Raw genomic sequence first — 20,987 nt, 5'->3', positions numbered from 1 at the left:
TTACCTGTGAGTAAAAAGGTAAAGGTAAAGGGACCCCTCACCATTAGGTCCAGTCGCGGCCAATTCTGGGGTTGTGGCGCTCATCTCGCTTTATTGGCCGAGGCAGCTGACATACAGCTTCAGGGTCATGTGGCCAGCATGACTAAGCTGCTTCTGGTGAACCAGAGCTGCGCACGGAAACACTGTTTACCTTCCCGCCGGAGCAGTACCTATTTATCTACTTGCACTTTGATGTACTTTCGAACTGCTGGGTTGGCAGGAGCAGGGACAGAGCAACGGGAGCTCACCCCGTCACGGGGATTCGAACCACCAACCTTCTGATCAGCAAGTCCTAGGCTCTGTGGTTTAACCCACAGTGCCACTTGTATCCCAGTACCTGTGAGTAATACCCATCAAATTCAAGAAGACACCCATCTAGCTAGACACGCCGAGAACTGTGCTGTTACTTGTTGCCCTTAAATCCCGTTTGCATTGGCCATGATTAACTTGATTTGGCTGAGTTCTAAGCTCAACAAACTTAGTTTGGATTCCACTGTATGTTCTTATCTGTCAAATGGGAATAATAGGGAATTCCTTTGAAGGGTAGCTGTGAAGTGATGCCAGGGGCAAACAGCTCTTTGCATGTTAAAAGTGTTGTTCAAAAGAATAACATCAGCAATTCGAGATCCACCCTCACCCTTGACCAATGTGCTGCTAGATCAGTGCTTCTTTTCTGGGGGGACACAGGGGTGCACATACCCCTAAACATTTCCTGAATGTTGGCCTCATTGAGGGGCGTCAAGGGAGAGGCTCAGGGGCTCCAATCCTGCTTGCCCATTGGGGTCCATAGTTGGCCATTGGGAGAAGAGGATTCTGGACTCGTTGTTTCCCCTTTGGCCTGACCCAGAAGGCTCTGACTTTTGTCCTTCCCAATCTTAAGGAACTCTGGGAAATGGAGTTCTGTGAGGGAGCACTAGGAATTTCCAACATAACTTTCAGCAGACATTATAGACCTTCAAGTCCCCAGAATTCTGCAATATTCTCAAGCCAAGAAAACTTGCTTGTGTGTATTTGCCCAGACTGATTCAGGTGGCATATCAAGGGGCGCAGAATCATCTGAGAAACGCCTGCCTGGGACCTCAATTTTTCTGGCTGTACAACTTTGGGTCACTTTAGAAGTCCTCAATTCTTTCTTCGCTCCTGCCCCCTTTTGTACACCTGTTCTGCTTCAAAGCCCATATTCTGAGCTAAGCTCTTGCTCAGGGATGGGGAAGCTGAGGTCTTCCGGATGTGGTCTGACTGCTTCCCATTGGCAGGCAGTGGGCTCCCAAACCCTGCCCTTGTTTAACCTCCCTGTCTTCCGACCCCTGCCGCTTCCAACTCTCCCTCTGCTGTTCTCTCCCCACGCTGTCAAACCTGAATGTGAGCTCCCTGGGGCAGAGTCCTGTCCTACATTCCAAGGGCCCTCAGTTGACAAATGGTGAAGTAATAATCATCATCTGTAAGTGCAATTAATTATCCTCAATGGGCTCAATTATCCTCAAGCGATTGCATCTCTGTTTGCAATGCTTTCTTGGGCCCTGGCACAGATCAGGGCATGTGGCCAGGATTGCCCAGGGCCACCCCTGTCATTGGGAGTGAGGTGGCTTCTTCAGGGGCAGATGCTGGGCTGGAGGACACAGGGGTGAGGCATCGTAGGACAAACACAGCCTGCCACCCCCAAGCTGGCTTGCTGCCTTCAGGTGCAGGAGAGAACATTGTCCCATCTCCAGCACTGAAGAAAGAGATTCAGCTTCCAGCTGAATCACGGGAGCTGCAGTTTGTTAAGTATTGTGGCTCTTTGAGGGGGTAAACTACACTTCCCAGCATTCTTTGGGGGAAATCATGTGCTTTCACTGTACGTTGAGTACAGAGCCTGAGAAGATTTGGGTTTCCCCATCCTTGCTGAGGGTGGGGACAAAACCCACCACCCTCATGCCCTGGCTGACCACCATCAGTGACAGAGCACTGGGCTAAATGGAGCTTGGTTCAATCTGACAGGGCAGTTTCAAATTTCCCAGGAACTCGCCCTAAAGCCCTACCAGAGGTATCTATTTCTCTGTGATGGGAGTTACCTGTGAGTAAGATCCATCAAATTCAAGAAGACATCCCTCTAACTAGACATGCACTGCACTGTTACTTGTTGCGCTTAAATCCCATTTATGTTGGCCATGATTAACATGATTAACTTGATGGGGGTTTGTGATCCGGGATAGACATCCCTGTCTCCCAGACGAAGCAGAGGCGAGGTTCTCCCCCCCCCCCCCCGTCCCAGGCTTGGAAGCAGCCGCTCCCCCTGTGGCTTTTGTCCTTCCTTGTGCCCTCAGGCCATTCGGTGGCCCAGAAAGGTGCCTGGCTCCTTCAGCAAAGGATTTCTTTTTTTTTAAATTTGATTTCCACCAATTTTTTAAACAGTCAGAGCAACACAAACAAACACAAAAACAAATAACAAGTATAATTTCATATCCTTATTTTCTTATAACTTATTCCTCCGACTTCCCCATACCTCCCCTTTCTGCATCCCATTTTAAAAATATTTGTTTCAACAGATCCTTACAACTAAGTTAGTTCTTGGTATGAGCTTTCGTGTGCATGCACACTTCTTCAGATACACTCATGCACACGAAAGCTCATACCAAGAACTAACTTAGTTGGTCTTTAAGGTGCTATTGGAAGGAATTTTTTTATTTTGACTATGGCAGACCAACACGGCTACCTATCTACCCCTCATAACTGCTTTACTTGCATCCCAGATTACTCTTTTTTCCACGGTAGTGTTCAAATTTATCTCGAAATAGTCTCTCAGGGGTTTTTGGGCCTTCTTGGTCACCTCTTGATCTCTGAACAAGGTGTCATTCATCCTCCATCTGAAGGAACCAGTTGGTATTAGTTTCATCTCCATTCTCACGGCATTATGGTCGGAGCACGTCTTAGGGCAGATTTCTACCTTCCTTGTCTTGGGTGCCAGTCCTCTAGTTATCCAGATTTGGTCAATTCTTGTCCACCAGATCCTCAGTTATAGACGGCCCAGAGAGCCCCTCTTGGCTCTGCAGATCAGCTCATCCAGCTGACGGGACAAACGACCTTCCAGCCATCTTCCGCAGCCAGGATCACATACCCTCCAGCATTTCTCATTGAGGGTCTTTTCTGCCTTGCAATGCACCAGTTACTCCACTAATGTTTTGATTTGCTTTTGCTAAGGAATTATGGGTGCATCAACACCAGAAACTTAAATCACCTGCAAATCACTCCTGCTCCTTGCACTGAATAACCTCGGGTGCCGTAGGTTTCTTGAGCTTTGATTTCTGTTAAGAGACCGCTGACACTTTTACACGACTACACACCCCAAGGTTGGTAGCAAGGATGAATCTTCAGTGGGAGATCTGCTCAGTGTCTGCTGGGTGCCGTCTGGGGGACAGCCTGTCCTTTGGGTTGTTGGGAATGTATTCAGCCACGGTCGGGGGGGGGGGATGTGTTCTTTCCCCATGAGCTCAAGTGTGTGCTGGGTGAATCCTTTAGACACCCCCTTCCATCGCTGCTTTCTCAAGCAGCACTTGTCATGGCGGACTAGCATGGCCTTTCTTAATGGCGCTGCAACTTGCAAAGCTCATCAGGAGCATAACGGGGCAATTTATTAGGCACCTCTGAGAAGCCAAGAAATGCTTCCTGATGGTTAGCAATGAATAATCTAGCACAGTCCTTCAAAGAAAGTCCCTATTATTCCCATTTGACAGATAAGAACATACAGTGGAATCCAAACTAAGTTTGTTGAGATTAGAACTCATCAAAACCAAGTTAATCATGATTTTATAAATGGGATTTAAGGGCAACAAGTAACAGCGCAGTTCTTGGCGTGTCTAGCTAGAGGGGTGTCTTCTTGAATTTGATGGGTCTTACTCACAGGTACTGAGATACAAGTGGCGCTGTGGGTTAAACCACAGAGCCTAGGACTTGCTGATCAGAAGGTTGGTGGTTTGAATCCCCGTGACAGGGTGAACTCCCGTTGCTCTGTCCCTGCTCCTGCCAACACTGTAGTTCGAAAGTACATCAAAGTGCAAGTAGATAAATAGGTACTGCTCCGGTGGGAAGGTAAACAGTGTTTCTGTGTGCAACTCTGGTTCACCAGAAGCGGCTTAGTCATGCTGGCCACATGACTCGGAAGCTCTCTCAGCCAATAAAGCAAGATGAGCGCCGCAACCTCAGAGTCTGCCACGACTAGACCTAAAGGTCAGAGGTCCCTTTACCTTTACATTTTTACTCACAGGTAACTCCCATCACAGAGGAATAGATACCTCTGGCAGGGCTTTAGGGTGAGTTCCTGGGAAATTTGAAACTGCCCTGTCAGATTGGACCAAGATCCATTTAGCCCAGTGCTCTGTCACTGATGGTGGTCAGCCAGGGCTTGAGGGTGATGGGTTTTGTCCCCACCCTCAGCAAGGATGGGGAAACCCAAATCTTCTCAGGCTCTGTACTCAACGTACAGTGAAAGCACATGATTTCCCCCAAAGACTTCTGGGAAGTGTACTTTACCCCCTCAAAGAGCCACAATACTTAACAAACTGCAGCTCCTGTGATTCAGCTGGAAGCTCAATCTCTTTCTTCAGTGCTGGAGATGGGAGAATGTTCTCTCCTGCACCTGAAGGCAGCAAGCCAGCTTGGGGGTGGCAGGCTGTGTTTGTCCTACGATGCCTCACCCCTGTGTCCTCCAGCCCAGCATCTGCCCCTGAAGCAGCCACCTCAATCCCAATGACAGGGGTGGCCCTGGGCAATCCTGGCCACATGCCCTGATTTGTACCAGGGCCCAAGAAAGCATTGCAAACTGTTTTTCAATTGCGTGTCCCTTGAGGATAGTTGAGTCAATTGAGGAAAATTAAGTGTACTTTCAGATTATTATTATTATTATTATTATTATTATTATTATTATTATTATTTTACCGTTTATCAATTGAGGGCCCTTGAAATGTAGGACAGGACTCTGCCCCACGGAGCTCACATTCAGGTTTGACAGCGTGGGGAGAGAACAGCAGAGGAAGAGTTGGAAGTTGTAGGGGTTGGAAAACAGGGAGGTTCAACATGGGCAGGGATTGAGAGCCCACTGCCTGCCAACGGTCAGTGAGGATGGGAAGCAGAGTCAGACCACATCCGAAAGACCTCAGGTTCCCCATCCCTGAGCAAGAGCTTCGCTCAGAATATGGGCTATGAAGCAGAACAGGTGTACAAAAGGGGACAGGAGCGAAGACAGAATTGAGGACTTCTAAAGTGACCCAAAGTCCTACAGCCAGAAAAGTTAAGGTCCCAGGCAGGCGTTTCTCAGGAGAAAGATGATTCTGCGCCCCTTGATATGCCACCTGAATCAGTCTGGGCAAATACACACAAGCAAGTTTTATTGGCTTGAGAATATTGCAGAATTCTGGGGACTTGAAGGTCTATAATGTCTGCTGAAAGTTATGTTGGAAATTCCTAGTGCTCCCTCACAGAACTCCATTTCCCAGAGTTCCTTAAGATTGGGAAGGACAAAAGTCAGAGCCTTCTGGGTCAGACAAAAGGGGGCCCATTGAGTCCAGAATCCTCTTCTCCCAATGGCCAACCAGGGGCCCAATGGGCAAGCAGGATTGGAGCCCCTGAGCCTCTCCCTTGATGCCCCTCAATGAGGCCAACATTCAGGAAATGTTTAGGGGTATATGCACCCCTGTGTCCCCCCAGAAAAGAAGCACTGATCTAGCAGCACATTGGTCAAGGGTAAGGGTGAATCTCAAATTGCTGATGTTATTCTTTTGAACAACACTTTTAACATGCAAAGAGCTGTTTGCCCCTGGCCTCACTTCACAGCTACCCTTCAAAGGAATTCCCTATTATTCCCATTTGACAGATAAGAACATACAGTGGAATCCAAACTAAGTTTGTTGAGCTTAGAACTCAGCAAAATCAAGTTAATCATGGCCAATGCAAACGGGATTTAAGGGCAACAAGTAACAGCACAGTTCTCGGCGTGTCTAGCTAGACGGGTGTCTTCTTGAATTTGATGGGTATTACTCACAGGTACTGGGATACAAGTGGCACTGTGGGTTAAACCACAGAGCCTAGGACTTGCTGATCAGAAGGTTGGTGGTTCGAATCCCCGTGACGGGGTGAGCTCCCGTTGCTCTGTCCCTGCTCCTGCCAACCCAGCAGTTCGAAAGTACATCAAAGTGCAAGTAGATAAATAGGTACTGCTCCGGCGGGAAGGTAAACAGTGTTTCCGTGCGCAGCTCTGGTTCACCAGAAGCGGCTTAGTCATGCTGGCCACATGACCCTGAAGCTGTATGTCAGCTGCCTCGGCCAATAAAGCGAGATGAGCGCCACAACCCCAGAATTGGCCGCGACTGGACCTAATGGTCAGGGGTCGCTTTACCTTTACCTTTTTACTCACAGGTAACTCCCAACACAGAATTATAGATACTTCTGGCAGGGCTTTAGGGAAGGTTCCTGGGAAATTTGAAACTGCCCTGTCAGATTGGACCAAGCTCCATTTAGCCCAGTGCTCTGTCACTGATGGTGGTCAGCCAGGGCATGAGGGTGATGGATTTTGTCCCCACCTTCAGGAAGGATGGGGAAACCCAAATCTTCTCAGGCTCTGTACTCAACGTACAGTGAAAGCACATGATTTCCCCCAAAGACTGCTGGGAAGTGTAGTTTACCCCCTCAAAGAGCCACAATTCTTAACAAACTGCAGCTCCCGTGATTCAGCTGGAAGCTGAATCTCTTTCTTCAGTGCTGGAGATGGGACAATGTTCTCTCCTGCACCTGAAGGCAGCAAGCCAGCTTGGGGGTGGCAGGCTGTGTTTGTCCTACGATGCCTCACCCCTGTGTCCTCCAGCCCAGCATCTGCCCCTGAAGCAGCCACCTCACTCCCAATGACAGGGGTGGCCCTGGGCAATCCTGGCCACAAGCCCTGATCTGTACCAGGGCCCAAGAAAGCATTGCAAACAGAGATGCAATCGCTTGTATCTTGAGGATAATTGAGTCCATTGAGGATAATTAATTGCACTTTCAGATCATGATTATTATTTCACCATTTATCAACTGAGGGCCCTTGGAATGTAGGACAGGATTCTGCCCCAGGGAGCTCTCATTCAGGTTTGACAGCGTGGGGAGAGAACAGCAGAGGGAGAGTTGGAAGCGGCAGGGGTAGGAAGACAGGGAGGTTAAACAAGGGCAGGGATTGAGAGCCGATGGACTGTCAGCTGGCAGTGGGGATGGGAAGCAGAGTCAGACCGCATTCGGAAGACCTCTGGTTCCCCATCCCTGAACAAAAGCTTTGTTCGAAATATGGGCTTTGAAGCAGAACAGGTGTACAAAAGGGGGCAGGAGCAAATAAAGAATTGAGGACTTCTAATGTGACCCAAAGTCATACAACCAGAAAAGTTGAGGTCCCAGGCAGGTGTTTCTCAGGAGAAAGATTATTCTGCGCCCCTTGAAATGTCCTCTGAATCAGTCTGGGCAAATACACACATGGGATTCAGAAGCATCGCTGCCTCTGATGGTGGAGGGAGAGCAGAGCCAGCCAGACTAGGAGCCATTAGAGCTTCTCCTCCATGAATCTTTCTAGTCCGTCTTTCAGGCCACCCAGGTTGACATCTGATGTCTTTCCACAGGGAGGGAGCCACTGCTAAGAAGGCCCTTTGCCTGGTACCCTGTAGCTGAATCACCGGAGGAGGAGGACCTCAGTGTCCAGGCCAAGCGATGGGGGTGGAGACGCTCCTTTGGGGCTGCCTTCAGATGTCTTCCAAAGCCTTTATACTTGCTTATCTCCTTGGCACAGGGGTGGCATTACTCCATACCCTCCAGGATTTCTCAGAGGAAAACAGGGATGTCTTAAGGAAAATCACAGCATTCTTTGATCAAATCAGAAACCAGCTTCTGTAAATCCAGGAGGAGGAGCTTTGGCCCAGGGTATAAAAGGCTTCAGCCCTGGAAGAAGCTCCAGCTCAGCCCAGAAGGTTTTCTCCAGCAGCCGAAAGAAGCTCCCAGCCCACAGCCAGCCATCATGGAAACCGTCATGATGACAGTCGACGTGCCCCCCATGGGTGGGTCTACCCTTGTCCGGTAAGGCCAGGCGCTGGTTGCCTCTCTAGGCAGGTTGGGCAGAAACTCCTCTTTCCACCTGGATAATAACTATCCATGCCTCTCTTTTTATCCTTCCTTCCTTCCTCCTTCCTTCCTTCCTTCCTTCCTTCCTTCCTTCCTTCCTTCCTTCCTTCCTTCCTTCCTTCTCTCCAGCATGTATATCGTCTTCCCCTGGACCAAGCGTTTGTTCTCTCACTTGGGGGACCTCTCTGACCCTGACCTCTCATTAGCAACCTCTCCAGCCCTTCTTGCACGAGGTCAAGGAGGCTTTTTCCGAGCTGCGTGAACTGCTCTGCGACAAGCTCCACGTGGACCCCCTCAACGTCAGGGTGAGGCTACGCCCCCGCCCTAAGGGGCTATGGGGGGGGGGACTGGGGAGTGCCGTGTGTGTGTGTGTGTGTGTGTGTGTGTGTGTGTGTGTGTGTCACTCTGGGTGGCTTACAGGACATAAAACATTGAAAGACATTAGACATTTAAGAATTCCTGATACAAGGTTGCATTCAGATTTCAGTTGTTCATTTCCTTGACATCTGGTGGGAGGGTGTTCCACGGCACGGGTGCCACAACCGAGAAGGCCCTCTGCCTGGTTCCCTGTAACCTCACCTCTCACAGTGAGGGAACCACCAAAAGGGTCGCTTTCAAAGGTAGCCCCACATAGAGTGCATTGCAGTTGTCCAAGCGGGAGATAACCAGAGCATGCACCACTTTGGCGAGACAAGCTGGGGGTGGGGTCTCATCCTGTGGACCAGATGGAGCTGGGAGACAGCTGCCCTGGATACAGAAATGACCTGTGCCTCCATGGACAGATGTGAGTCCAAAATGACTCCCAGGCTGTGCCCCTGATCCTCCCAAAACAGTATTTCTGTCTTGTCAGGATTCAACCTCAATCTGTTGAATCTGCTGTGGGATCTGCCCCCTGGCAGAAGGAGTCACCCCCTCTTTTCTCTTCCAGCTCCTGTCGAAGTCCTCATCACCACCCCACCCCCTTTGGACAGGAATTCACCCCTGCTTGCCACCATGCCTTCCACAAGCTGGTTGGGGTGCTGGCTCATGTGCTGGCCTGCCGGTCCCACTGAGACACCCCCAGGGAGAAGCGGCCTCCTCCTGCTGGTCTCCCCTTCCAGCCCCCATGTGACGCTTGACCCTCTAATAAATCCTCCCTCTGCAATCTGACCTGGCTTCCTGTGTCTCCTTCTCTGGGACAGAGGGAGGGGACAGGCCTGGGGGTGGGGGGTTAGTTGGGGGGCGTGGAAAGGGGGGTCTTCTCTGTCACTCAAGAGGAATCATTAAGCACCATTGGGGGGTTTTAGGGCGCTATGGCATTTTGCCCCCCAAAGCTGCAGTGCTTTTCAGAGCCAGAGACCCCTGCTGTGTCCCCAAATCCTTTATCCTCAAAATTTCTGGCAAGGTCCCCCCCCCCATGCTCCCAGGGGCCCCCTGGTCTCATGGTTGTCTCCCCACCCATTTCTTGGTATTTGCCCCTGGTCTGTTACCCTCTCTGTGATTCCTACTCTGGAGAAATTGGGGGTGAGAGACTCAGAGGGGGATGCGGTCCCTTCCCCTGCTCTGGATTCCATCCCTCTGAATAAGGGGTGGGGGTACCAACATGGCCACCCAGGGAGGCCCCCAAGGGCCACTGCCCCCCCCCGCAATGCCCCTCCCTGCCTCTTTCCTTTTTTTTTTTTTATAAAATTTTTATTGGTTTTACAACATTTTTAAGAAAAACAGACAAACACTAAAAATGACAAACATACACGTATAGTTTCAAACATATTTTCATAAACCTCTTTTCTTGGACTTCCCCATACCCCCCCTCTCTGCATCCCAATGTCCATAGTTCAGCTAGCAACTCCCAATTGTTACTTTCCAATCTCTATCATCTTAGTCCTCTTTTATAATCTGACCTTATATCCCTGTACCCCTTTGTTTCTGGAAACCACGGCATTTTAGCATTCATTAAGTTTATAGTAGTCCTTAAGATAGCTTTTGAATTTTCTCCATTCTTCTTCCACCGTCTCTTTTCGTTGGTCACGGATTCTGCCTGTCATCTCGGCCAGTGTCATATAGTCCATCACTTTCATCTGCCATTCTTCCAAAGTGGGTAAATCTTGTGTCTTCCAATACTTTGCGATGAGTATTCTTGCTGCTGTTGTGGCATACATGAAAAAAGCTCTATCTTTCTTTGTCACCAATTGGCCGACAATGCCCAAGAGAAAGGCCTCTGGTTTTTTAGGAAAGGTACATTTAAGTACCTTTTTCATTTCATTATAGATCATTTCCCAGAAGGCCTTAATCTTCGGGCATGTCCACCAAAGGTGATAAAAGGTACCTTCAGTCTCTTTACACTTCCAACATTTGTTATCGGGCAAATGATAGATTTTTGCCAGCTTGACTGGGGTCATGTACCACCTGTATACCATTTTCATAATGTTTTCCTTTAAGGCATTACATGCCGTAAATTTTATATCCCTGCCTCTTTCCAGATGGTTGTTGGGGACGAAGCTGCCTCTTAATCGGCAGGGAGAGGGGGCAATTCATTTCCTTTCATTCATTTATTTGTTTATTAAATTGGGAGGTCCACAGGATGAAATTACGACATAAAAACACAAAACACATTGTTATGTACTGAGTTGAATAGGATCCAAACTGCAGCAGTCTGATTGGTCCTGGAACAATAGGATCCAAAATGCAGCAGTCTGATTGGTCCTAGAACAATGCAGCAGTATGATTGGTTGGCAGGAAGTACCCAATCATGCTCCAGATAGAAGTGAATCCACAACCTGATTGGCTTACAGTAGAATTCCGGAATTAGCCAATCATGTGCAGCCCATTGTGTAAATAATGTATGTAAAGCAGATACTTGGAGGGGACTTCGATTCATTCCTCCTCATCACTATGAGCTGAATAAAGAGCATGAAATCACTTTGCGACTCTGAGTATATTTCACTGGTGACGAGGATGAGATCCCGCTGAGCTGACTGCCACACACAGCACCGCAGCACCGCCACCTGCCGCACCGCTGCCTCGCACCGTGTATCCAGGCTTCAGCTCCGGGACACAAGGAACTCAGAATGGCAGCCAACAGCAGCTTCTCGCCATTCAACCCAGCATCTGGAGACTGGGAATCATACGCCTCCCGTTTCACCTTCCTCCTAGAAGCCAAAGGGGTCACTGACGAAGAAGATGCCAAGAAGAGGGCGATATTCTTCAGCATCTGCAGAGAGGAGACGTTTGAAATCGCCCGGGCTCTCCTTGCACCTGAAGACGTCGCTACTGTTCCATACAAAACAATAATGTGGGACACACATAATGAAGGGGCACTTTTCGCCGCAGCCCTCAGTGGTGGCTTGTCAAAATGCCTTCTACGCAAAGCGGCAAGCCCCTGGGGAATCCATAACTGGGTTTGTGACCTCTCTCCGCCAAGCCGCCCGGTTCTGCAACTTCTCAGAGTTGGAGAACATGCTTCGTGACCGCCTCGTCGGTGGCCTGAAGGACAAGAAGCTGCAACGACGCCTCTACGCTAAGAAGGACCTAACGTTCCAGGTCGCTCTGGAGGAGGCCCTGGCAACGGAAGCTGCCGAGAGGTCGACGCAAGAGGCACGACCAAGCCTGCCGTCCCAACCGAGGGTCCACCACGAAGACCTCACCGACAACTCAGGAACTGACAGGGAGGAGGCGCACTGAGTACAGCAGCGCACTCAAGCAGCACACATACCACAGCTGCCTCGACAAGAAGGAGGGAACTGCGCAAGCTGCGGGGAAAGTCACGAGAGGAGGACCTGCCGTTTCCGCAATGCAGAGTGCAGGCAGTGCAGAAACAGGACACATCGCCCGGGTGTGTCGAGCTCGGCCCACCCGATGCCAGGCATCAGATGACCAATCCAAGAGCCCCAGGTCCCGGGGCCCAACGCACCAAGGCAACTCGACGGAGCTCACGGACTTCCAGGTATACCAGTTGCCCCACCCCAACGTAGAGAAAATTTATGTAGTACAGATAGAGGGGGGCCCCATGCCACATGGAGCTTGACACGGGTTCAACTCTATCCATAATCTCGGCAAGGACCTTAAGGAAACTGTGTCCTACTGGGGGTCCCAAACTCAGGCCGGCCCCATTCACCCTCCAGGACTTCCAGAAACGTAAGGTCCCCACAATGGGGGTGGGGACCTTCAGGGTGCAATACCGAGGGCGGACGCGGCAACTGGACTTGCTTGTGGTCAAGGGCCCCTACATTAGCTTACTGGGATTGGCATGGTTTGGACCACTGGGGCTAGCCATCACCGGGGTGAACCACACTACCTTACAAGTGGACGTGGACGCCATCTGCAAGGAATTTCCAGGGGTTTTCGACGGGAAATTGGGACAGTATACGGGCCCCCCCCCATTGTGCTACAGCTTGACCCCACAGTACGACCGGTCAGGCTCAAGGCCCACCGGGTCCTGTATGCCCTGAAACCCCGTATAGACGAGGAATTGGACCGGCTCGTGGAGCAAGGAGTGCTGGAGCCGGTGCCTAATGGCCCCTGGGAAACCCCAATCGTCACTCCCGTCAAGCCTAATGGTTCGGTCCACATCTGCGCAGACTACAAATGTACCATAAACAAGGCCCTCACGGCCCATGCATACCCAGTGCCAGTGGTCAGCCATGTCCTTGCCACCCAGGCTGGGTCGAAATTTTTTGGCAAGCTGGACTTGGCCCAAGCATATCAACAGCTGCCAGTAGATGAGGCCAGAGCAGAGGCACAGACGATTGTGACGCACAGAGGAGCGTTCAGGGTAAAGCGGCTGCAATTCGGTGTCAGCGTGGCACCAGGCATATTCCAGAATCTAATGGACTCGCTCCTTAAAGGGATTCCTGGCGTCACCCCCTTCTTCGATGATGTGTTGATTGCCGGGCCCACACCAGAGGAGTTTGAGGACCGCCTCCGCACTGTTCCGCACCGTTTCCAGACGGCGGGTCTCAAGGTGAAGCGGGAAAAATGTCTACTAGGAGTGCCTCAGGTGGACTTTCTGGGATTTATGGTGGACACAGAAGGGGTCCACCCGACTGGGGACAAGGTACGGGCCATTTGTGATGCCCCAGCGCCCAAGAGCAAGACTGAACTTCAGGCCTTCTTGTGACTATTGAACTTTTACCATTCCTTCCTTCCCCACAAGGCGGCGGTAGCGGAGCCCCTACACAGACTCCTGGACAAGCGGGCCCCTTGGGTGTGGGGCCAGCGCCAGGAGGCTGCATTCCAGGCAGTCAAGGACTTGCTTGTCTCAAACTCGGTCTTGGCACACTTCGACGAGAGGCTGCCGGTGGTGCTAGCATGTGACGCCTCGCCCTATGGCATTGGCGCTGTCCTGGGACACAAACTCCCGGATGGAAGAGAGGTACCGGTGGCGTACTTTTCCCAGACACTCAACGCAACCGAGCAGAAATACTCGCAAATCGACAAGGAGGGTCTGGCAATCGTGAAGGGAGTAAAAAAATTCCATGATTTCTTGTACGGGCGGCCCTTCACCGTGGTGACTGACCACAAGCCGTTGCTTGGCTTGTTTGCCCCCGAAAAGCAGACCCCCCAAGTGCTGTCTCCTCGCATCCTCAGGTGGTCAATTTTCCTTGCCAGCTACCAGTATGAACTGATTCACCGACCTGGGAAGGCGATGGGCCATGCGGACGCCCTCAGCAGGCTACCACTACTGGAAACAGGCCCTGACCCAGCACCTGCATCATCATCATCATCATCATTATTATTATTATTATTATTTATTTATTTATTTATTTATTTATTTATACCCCACCCATCTGGCTGGGCCTCCCCAGCCACTCTGGGCGGCTTCCATAAAAACCAAAAATACAATAAAATATCACACGTTAAAAACTTCCCTGAACAGGGCTGCCTTAAGATGTCAGGTAGTTGTTTATTGCTTTGACATCTGCTGGAAGGGCGTTCCACAGGGCGGGCGCCACTACCGAGAAGGCCCTCTGCCTGGTTCCCTGTAGCTTTGCTTCTTGCAATGAGGGAACCGCCAGAAGGCCCTCAGCGCTGGACCTCAGCGTACGGGCAGAATGATGGGGGTGGAGACACTCTTCAGGTATACTGGACCGAGGCCGTTTAGGGCTTTAAAGGTCAACACCAACACTTTGAATTGTGCTCGGAAACGTACTGGGAGCCAATGTAGGTTTTTCAAGACGGGTGTTATATGGTCTTTGCGGCCGCCCCCAGTCACCAGTCTAGCTGCCGCATTCTGGATTAGTTGTAGTTTCCGAGTCCCCTTCAAAGGTAGCCCCACGTAGAGTGCATTGCAGTAGTCCAAGCGGGAGATAACCAGAGCATGCACCACTCTGGCGAGACATTCCGCAGGCAGATAGGGTCTCACCCTACGTACCAGATGGAGCTGATAAACAGCTGCCCTGGACACAGATTTGACCTGTGCCTCCATGGACAGCTGTGAGTCCAAAATGACTCCCAGGCTGCGAACCTGGTCCTTCAGGGGCACAGTTACCCCATTCAGGACCAGGGAATCCTCCACACCTGCCCGCCTCCTGTCCCCCAAAAACAGTACTTCTGTCTTGTCAGGATTCAACCTCAATCTGTTAACCGCCATCCATCCTCCAACCGCCTCCAGACACTCACGCAGGACCTTCACCGCCTCCACTGGTTCTGATTTAAAAGAGAGGTAGAGCTGGGTATCATCCACATACTGATGAACACCCAGCCCAAACCTCCTGATGATCTCTCCCAGTGGCTGCATGTAAATGTTGAAAAGCATGGGGGAGAGGACAGAACCCTGAGGCACCCCACAAGTGAGAGCTCAGGGGTCTGAACGCTCATCCCCCCCCCACCACTTTCTGAACACAGCCCAGGAGGAAGCAGCGGAACCACTGTATAACAGTGCCTCTAGCTCCAAGCCCCTCAAGACGGTCCAGAAGGATGCTATGGTTGATGGTATCAAACGCCGCTGAGAGATCCAGCAGAACTAGGAAACAGCTCTCACCTTTGTCCCTAGCCCTCCGGAGATCATCAACCAGTGCGACCAAGGCAGTTTCAAGGCAGTTTCAGTCCCATGATGAGGCCTGAATCCCGACTGGAAGGGATCCAAATGGTCCGCTTCTTCCAGGCGTGCCTGGAGTTGTTCGGCAACCGCTCGCTCAATCACCTTGCCCAAGAATGGAAGATTTGAGACTGGGCGATAGTTGGCCATACTGGCCGGGTCTAAAGATGGTTTTTAAAGAAGCGGTTTAATGACCGCCTCTTTCAGCGGGTCTGGGAAGGCTCCCTCACGGAGGGAAGCATTCACCACCCCACGAAGCCCATCGCCCAGCCCTTCCCGGCTTGCTTTTATTAGCCAGGATGGGCAAGGATCCAGGAGACAGGTGGTTGGTTTCACTCGTCCAAGCAGCCTGTCCACATCCTCGGAGGTAACAGATTGGAATTGATCCCACTCAACTTGACTAGACAGAACTCTAGCACTCTCCCGCCCCGGTCCTGCTCCCACGGTGGAGTCTACTTCTTCCCGAATCTGAGCGATTTTATCTGCAAAAAACTTTGCAAAATCATTGCAGGAGAACATGTGGCCCGTACTGGGCCCCGATGTTGCAGGTGGTTCCGCTAAATTGTGAACCACCTGAAAAAGTCTCCTGCTGCTGTTTTCTGCAGATGCAATAGAGGCGGCCTCAACGATTGTTTCATTGCCCTCAGATCCGTGGAAAACCAAGGGGCTGTCCGGGCTCCATGCAATCGGAGAGGGCGCTTCGGAGCCAAACAGTCAATAGCCCTGGTTAACTCCACATTCCAGCGGGCCACCAGGGATTCAGCTGAAAGGCCATCAACATGGGATAAAGCATCCCCTACCACTCTCTGTAAACCATTTGGATCCATTAAGTGGCGGGGGCGGACCATCCGAATTGGTCCCACCTCCCTGCAGAGGGGCAGGGTCACAGAGAAGTCCAGTTGCACCAGGAAGTGATCTGACCATGGCACTTCTTTCGTTTCGCTTTTACTTAGTGTCAGATCACCAACATCCATAGAGGTAAACACCAGGTCCAAGGCATGTCCACGGCTATGGGTTGGGCCAGACTTATTCAGGGACAGCCCCATGGAGGCCATGCTTTCCACGAAGTCCCGAGCGGCCCCTTGTAAGGTCGTGTCGGCATGGATGTTAAAATCCCCTAGGACGACCAAGCTAGGTGTCTCCAGGAGAACATCCGCCACGACCTGAAGCAGCTCGGGCAGGGAATCCTTGGTGCAGCGGGGAGGTCGGTACACCAATAGGAATCCTGTACTGCCCCTATTGCCCAACTTCCAGAACATGCACTCAGAAAACTGGGTCTTCCCAATAGGACGCCTGGTGCAAACTAATGACTTCCTAAAAATCCCTTGCTGATTCTAGTATCCATCCGGTCAGGACCAGACCCGGAGGCAGGAATAGTCCTCAGACAACGACTAAACCTGCCCCTCTGTAATGACATGGTCTAGTCTTAGCCACAAGAGGTTATGAGCCTGGAGCTGCTTCCCGACCGCCCCATTCAGGCACAAGAAGTTGCACACCATTCCAAGAAAGATAGGGTCATCTCCCGGGTCCTGGACTGGGTGTGGAGGGGATGGCCCAGCAGCAGCCCTGGACCAGAATTTGCCGGCTACACAACCCGCAAACATGAACTGTCGGCCCACATGGGGTGCCTGTTATGGGGAAGCAGAGTCGTTGTTCCCCAGCCCCTCCGCAAAAGGGTCCTCACAGCCCTACACGAGACACACCCAGGGGTAGTAAGAATGAAGGCCCTTGCCAGGAGTTATGTGTGGTGGCCGGGGATCGACGGAGAGATAGAGGCCTGGGTCAAACACTGCCAGGTCTGCCAAGAATTCCGCCCAGATCCCCCAAGGGCCCCAGTCCAGTCCTGGGAGTCCGCCCGAGCACCATGGTCACGCCTGCATGTGGATTTCGCTGGCCCCTTTCAAGGGAAAACATTCTTCATAGTGGTGGACTCCTACACCAAATAGCTAAAAGTCGCACTGGTACCATCCACTTCCACTTCCGCAGCCATCCGGGTACTACGCAGGCTGTTTGCAACCCACGGGCTCCCTGACACTCTCGTCTCAGACAACGGGACTGCATTTACGTCAGGAGAATTCCAAACCTTCACAACGCAGAACACCATCCGCCACATCCGTTTGGCGCCATTCCACCCTGCCAGCAATGGCCAAGCAGAACGCATGGTGCGGACCACCAAGGACACCCTTCGCCGCATGACGCAAGGGGATTGGGAGTACCGCCTTGCCACATTCCTCCTAGCACAACACAGCACCCCCAGCTCAACGACTGGCCGGAGCCCCGCTGAACTACTAATGGGTCGGTGCCTTGCAATCAGATTGGACCGCCTTCACCCCGATAGAGCTCAGGATGAGGAAGGCAGGAACCCCTGGACCTTCGAGGCCCAGGACCCAGTGTACGCAAAGAATTTTGGGGCAGGCCCAGCATGGGTACCCGCCACAGTCACCAGGGTCACTGGCCCCGTGTCGTAAGAGGTGCTAATGGATGGGGGGCAATGCTGGCGCCGCCACTGCGACCAGATACAGTGACGATTCCCGGGAGAAAACCAGGAGGAGGACAGGTCAGAGGAGTCCCAAGGGAGAAAACCTTCTGGGCTGAGCTGGAGCTTCTTCCAGGGCTGGAGCCTTTTATACCCTGGGCCAAAGCTCCTCCTCCAGGATTTAAAGAAGCTTCCTTGTTTCTGATTTGACCAAATAATGTCCTGCTTTTCCTTAGGACATCCCTATTTCATCTGAGAAAGCCTGAAGGGTATGGAGTAATTGTGAGAATATAGTTCCATTCCACCTTAAAAGGGTCAGGCATGACTGTTGTGTATCACATGCCTGTTTACGTCCAGCACATTCTGCTGGGAACCTCTGTTGTATGTTGCCTTTGTGTTCCTGCTGTTTTGCCGGTGACGAAGGGATGCAGACATGTTTTCCTGTGTTCCTGAACAATGCTGAATAAATGCTGTAAATAATGCTTACATCTGCCTCTGTCCACCTCATCTGCTGTGTGATGATTTACACACTCTGCTGACAGAGCGGGCACGGGTCTCTAAGCGTATCTGAGGCTCGTGTCGCTGGCTGACTGATGCTGCTCCACGGGAGACCGGTGATCGTCTGGAGCAAGCTGGGGGCCTGCCTGATGCTGTCGTTTCCCCGGCAGTATCCCAACAGTGATGCCGCTCCAGAGCCAAGGAGACAAGCAACTATACAACTTTTAAAAGACACTTGAAGGCAGCCCTGGATAGGGAAGTCCCAAAGGAGCGTCTCCAACCCCATCGCTCAGCCCGGACACTGAGGTCCTCCTCCGGTGATTCAGCTACAGGGTACCAGGCAAAGGGCCTTCTTGGCAGTGGCTCCCTCCCTGTGGAAAGATGTCAGATGTCAACCTGGGTGGCCTGAAAGACGGACTAGAAAGATTCATGGAGGAGAAGCTCTAATGGCTCCTAGTCTGGCTGGCTTTTCTCTCCCTCCAACATCAGAGGCAGCGATGCTTCTGAATCTCACTTGCAGGAAACGGCGTCAAGGGAGAGGCTCTGGGGCTCCAATCCTGCTTGCCCATTGGGGTCCATAGTTGGCCATTGGGAGAAGAGGATCCTGGACTCAATGGGTCCCCTTTGGCCTGACCCAGAAGGCTCTGACTTTTCTCATTCCCAATCTTAAGGAACCTTGGGAAATGGAGTTCTGTGAGGGAGCACTAGGAATTTCCAAGAGAACTTCCAACTTTCCCTCTTCTTTTCTCTCCCCATGCTGTCAAACCTGAATGTAAGCTCCCTGGGGCAGATTCCTGTTCTACTTTCCAAGAACCCTCAATTGTTAAATGGCAAAATAATAATAATAATAATAATAGTAATAGTAATAATCTGAAAGTGCACTTAATTATCCTCAGTGGGCTCAATTATCCTCAAGAGCCAAGCCATTGAAACTCTGTTTGCAATGCTTTCTTAGGCCCTGCTTCCTCCCAGACAACATTCACACCTTCCTCCCTTACCTGGCCTTGGACACGGCTGTCCGACCCCCGGCCCCCATAACCAGCAACTCAGCCTCACTAGCGTGGACTGCAGAGGGTGAACATGAAACCCCTAGGGGTTGTTTGTATAAATATATAATATACAGCCCCACTGCAAACACTGCCAATCTCCCAGCGCCACCCACCCTTCACATTCCACCAAATTTAATCCTCAGTTTTACATACAACCAGCTCATTAAGAAATATGCAGAATCCATTTCTCTTCTTTTGCGTCTCAGAAGCCGTCAAGATGCTGCACAATGTGGTCCCTCCTGTCCCTTTCCCTGCTCTTGTTTCCACCTTCAGGCTCCAAGGAGGTGGGCTGATGTAATCTCCACAAAATCCTGGTCTCCTCTCCTTCCTCCCCCCTAAACTCAGAAATCTTCCTGCTTAGCAGACAGTCGATCCAGTTGTCACCCCTCTTTTCTTCTTTACTGCTTTTATTTCTCAGGAGGAATTCCCAAGGGGGGTTGTGTGTGTCAAAATCCCTCAAAAGTCCCTCAACGTTGTGGCTCTCCATCTTCTTTCAGGCAAAGTCCTGACTTCTAAAACTAATCCATCGCAAAGAGGCAAATTTAAAGTCCGCTCCTCCCGAAATCTTTGCATTCCTTGCTTCAGGGGAAGGGAGATGACGCAGATCCCGAAAAAGCCCCATAACGTAAAAGATTCCCTCCCCTCCTTGCCCTGTTCAAGCAAAGCAGAAATCAGCCTCTTTCCACACAGATGCTCTTCTCCTGCAGCAGAAATCAGGATCCCTTTGAAGGGGGCGTGTGACTCTTCGCTTGCCAATTGTGTCCCAATTCAGAGCTGTTCCCCGCCCTCCCCACGGGAGTTGGCCAGGGCTGTTCGGGGACAGTTTGCAATCCTTTGCTGAAGGAGCCAGGCAGAGAACCTCGCCTCTTCTTCGTCTGGGAGACAGGGATGCCCATCCCGGCTCACAACCCCCCCAAAATAAATTACCGGACGAGCGCGGGTCGTGCCCATTCTATACCCTCGGAAGGTTAGGGGAGAAATGCCCCATACCCCCATAGACCTCCGCCTGGGACCCCCAAAGGGCGACTAGCCGGGTTCGCTGCCCCTCTGGCGTTTTATTTTGGATCGCTTTGTTTGATGTTTCAATGAAGGCGGTAAATTCTTTTGATGTTATTATGGGTGTGAAATATGCAGGCGGGGCTGTTTATTGGTTTGTATTTGTTTTTATTTGATTATGTGTTTTGTGTTTTTATATCGTAATTTCATCCTGTGAACCCCCAAATTTAATAAACAAATAAATGGATAAATCGAAATGAATTCCCCCCTCTCCCTGACGATTCGGAGGCACCTCCGTCCCCGACACCCATCTGGAAAGAGCCAGGGAGGGGCATTGAGGGGGGAGAGTGGCCCTTGGGGGTCTCTCTGGGTGGCCCCTGTTGGTACCCCCACCCCTTATTCAGAGGGATGGAATCCAGAGCAGGGGAAGGGTCCGCATCCCCCTCTGAGTCTCTCACCCCCAATTTCTCCAGAGTAGGAAGAACAGAGAGGGCAACAGACCAGAACTGGGTGGGGAGATGACGGGGGGGGCAATTGGGGCATGGGGGGTCAGTGTGGCAGGAGCTTTGAGGATGAAGGATTTGGGGACACAGCAGGGGTCCCTGGCTCCGAAAAGCACTCCAGCTTCAGGGAGGGGGGCAAAATGCCATAGCGCCCTAAAACCCCCCAGTGGTGCTCAATGGTTCCTCTTGAGTGACAGAGAAGCCCCCCCTTTCCCAGCCCCCCAACTAACAGGAGGTGTTTCTACCCCACACGCCAAGGCCAGTCCCCTCCCTCCGTCTCAGAGAAGAAGACACAGGAAGCC

General features: G+C 51.4%; 1 protein-coding gene and 1 long non-coding RNA gene across 3 annotated transcripts in view; one reads left to right on the top strand and one right to left on the bottom strand.

Moving 5' to 3' along the window:
• LOC310705373 (uncharacterized protein) overlaps positions 1-20,987 on the bottom strand; it is a 40,084-nt gene that overhangs the window by 4,690 nt on the left and 14,407 nt on the right. Inside the window, exon 2 of one of the 2 annotated variants that reach the window (XR_014525225.1) lies at positions 17,765-18,508. The exons of the other annotated variant lie outside the window; for it this stretch is intronic. The gene's annotated coding sequence lies outside the window, so the exon portion shown is untranslated. Of the gene's footprint in view, positions 1-17,764; positions 18,509-20,987 lie in introns of those variants that run through there. 2 annotated transcript variants of the gene reach the window in all.
• Positions 8,290-9,297, top strand: LOC310705460. Its single transcript, XR_014525306.1, has 2 exons — positions 8,290-8,453; positions 9,077-9,297. It is a non-coding gene; the product is annotated as an uncharacterized lncRNA (long non-coding RNA).

The sequence above is a fragment of the Podarcis liolepis genome (genome assembly GCF_965112155.1).
Source record: "Podarcis liolepis genome assembly, chromosome: 4".
NCBI lineage: Eukaryota > Metazoa > Chordata > Lepidosauria > Squamata > Lacertidae > Podarcis > Podarcis liolepis.
This window is presented reverse-complemented; position numbering and strand designations above follow the sequence as displayed.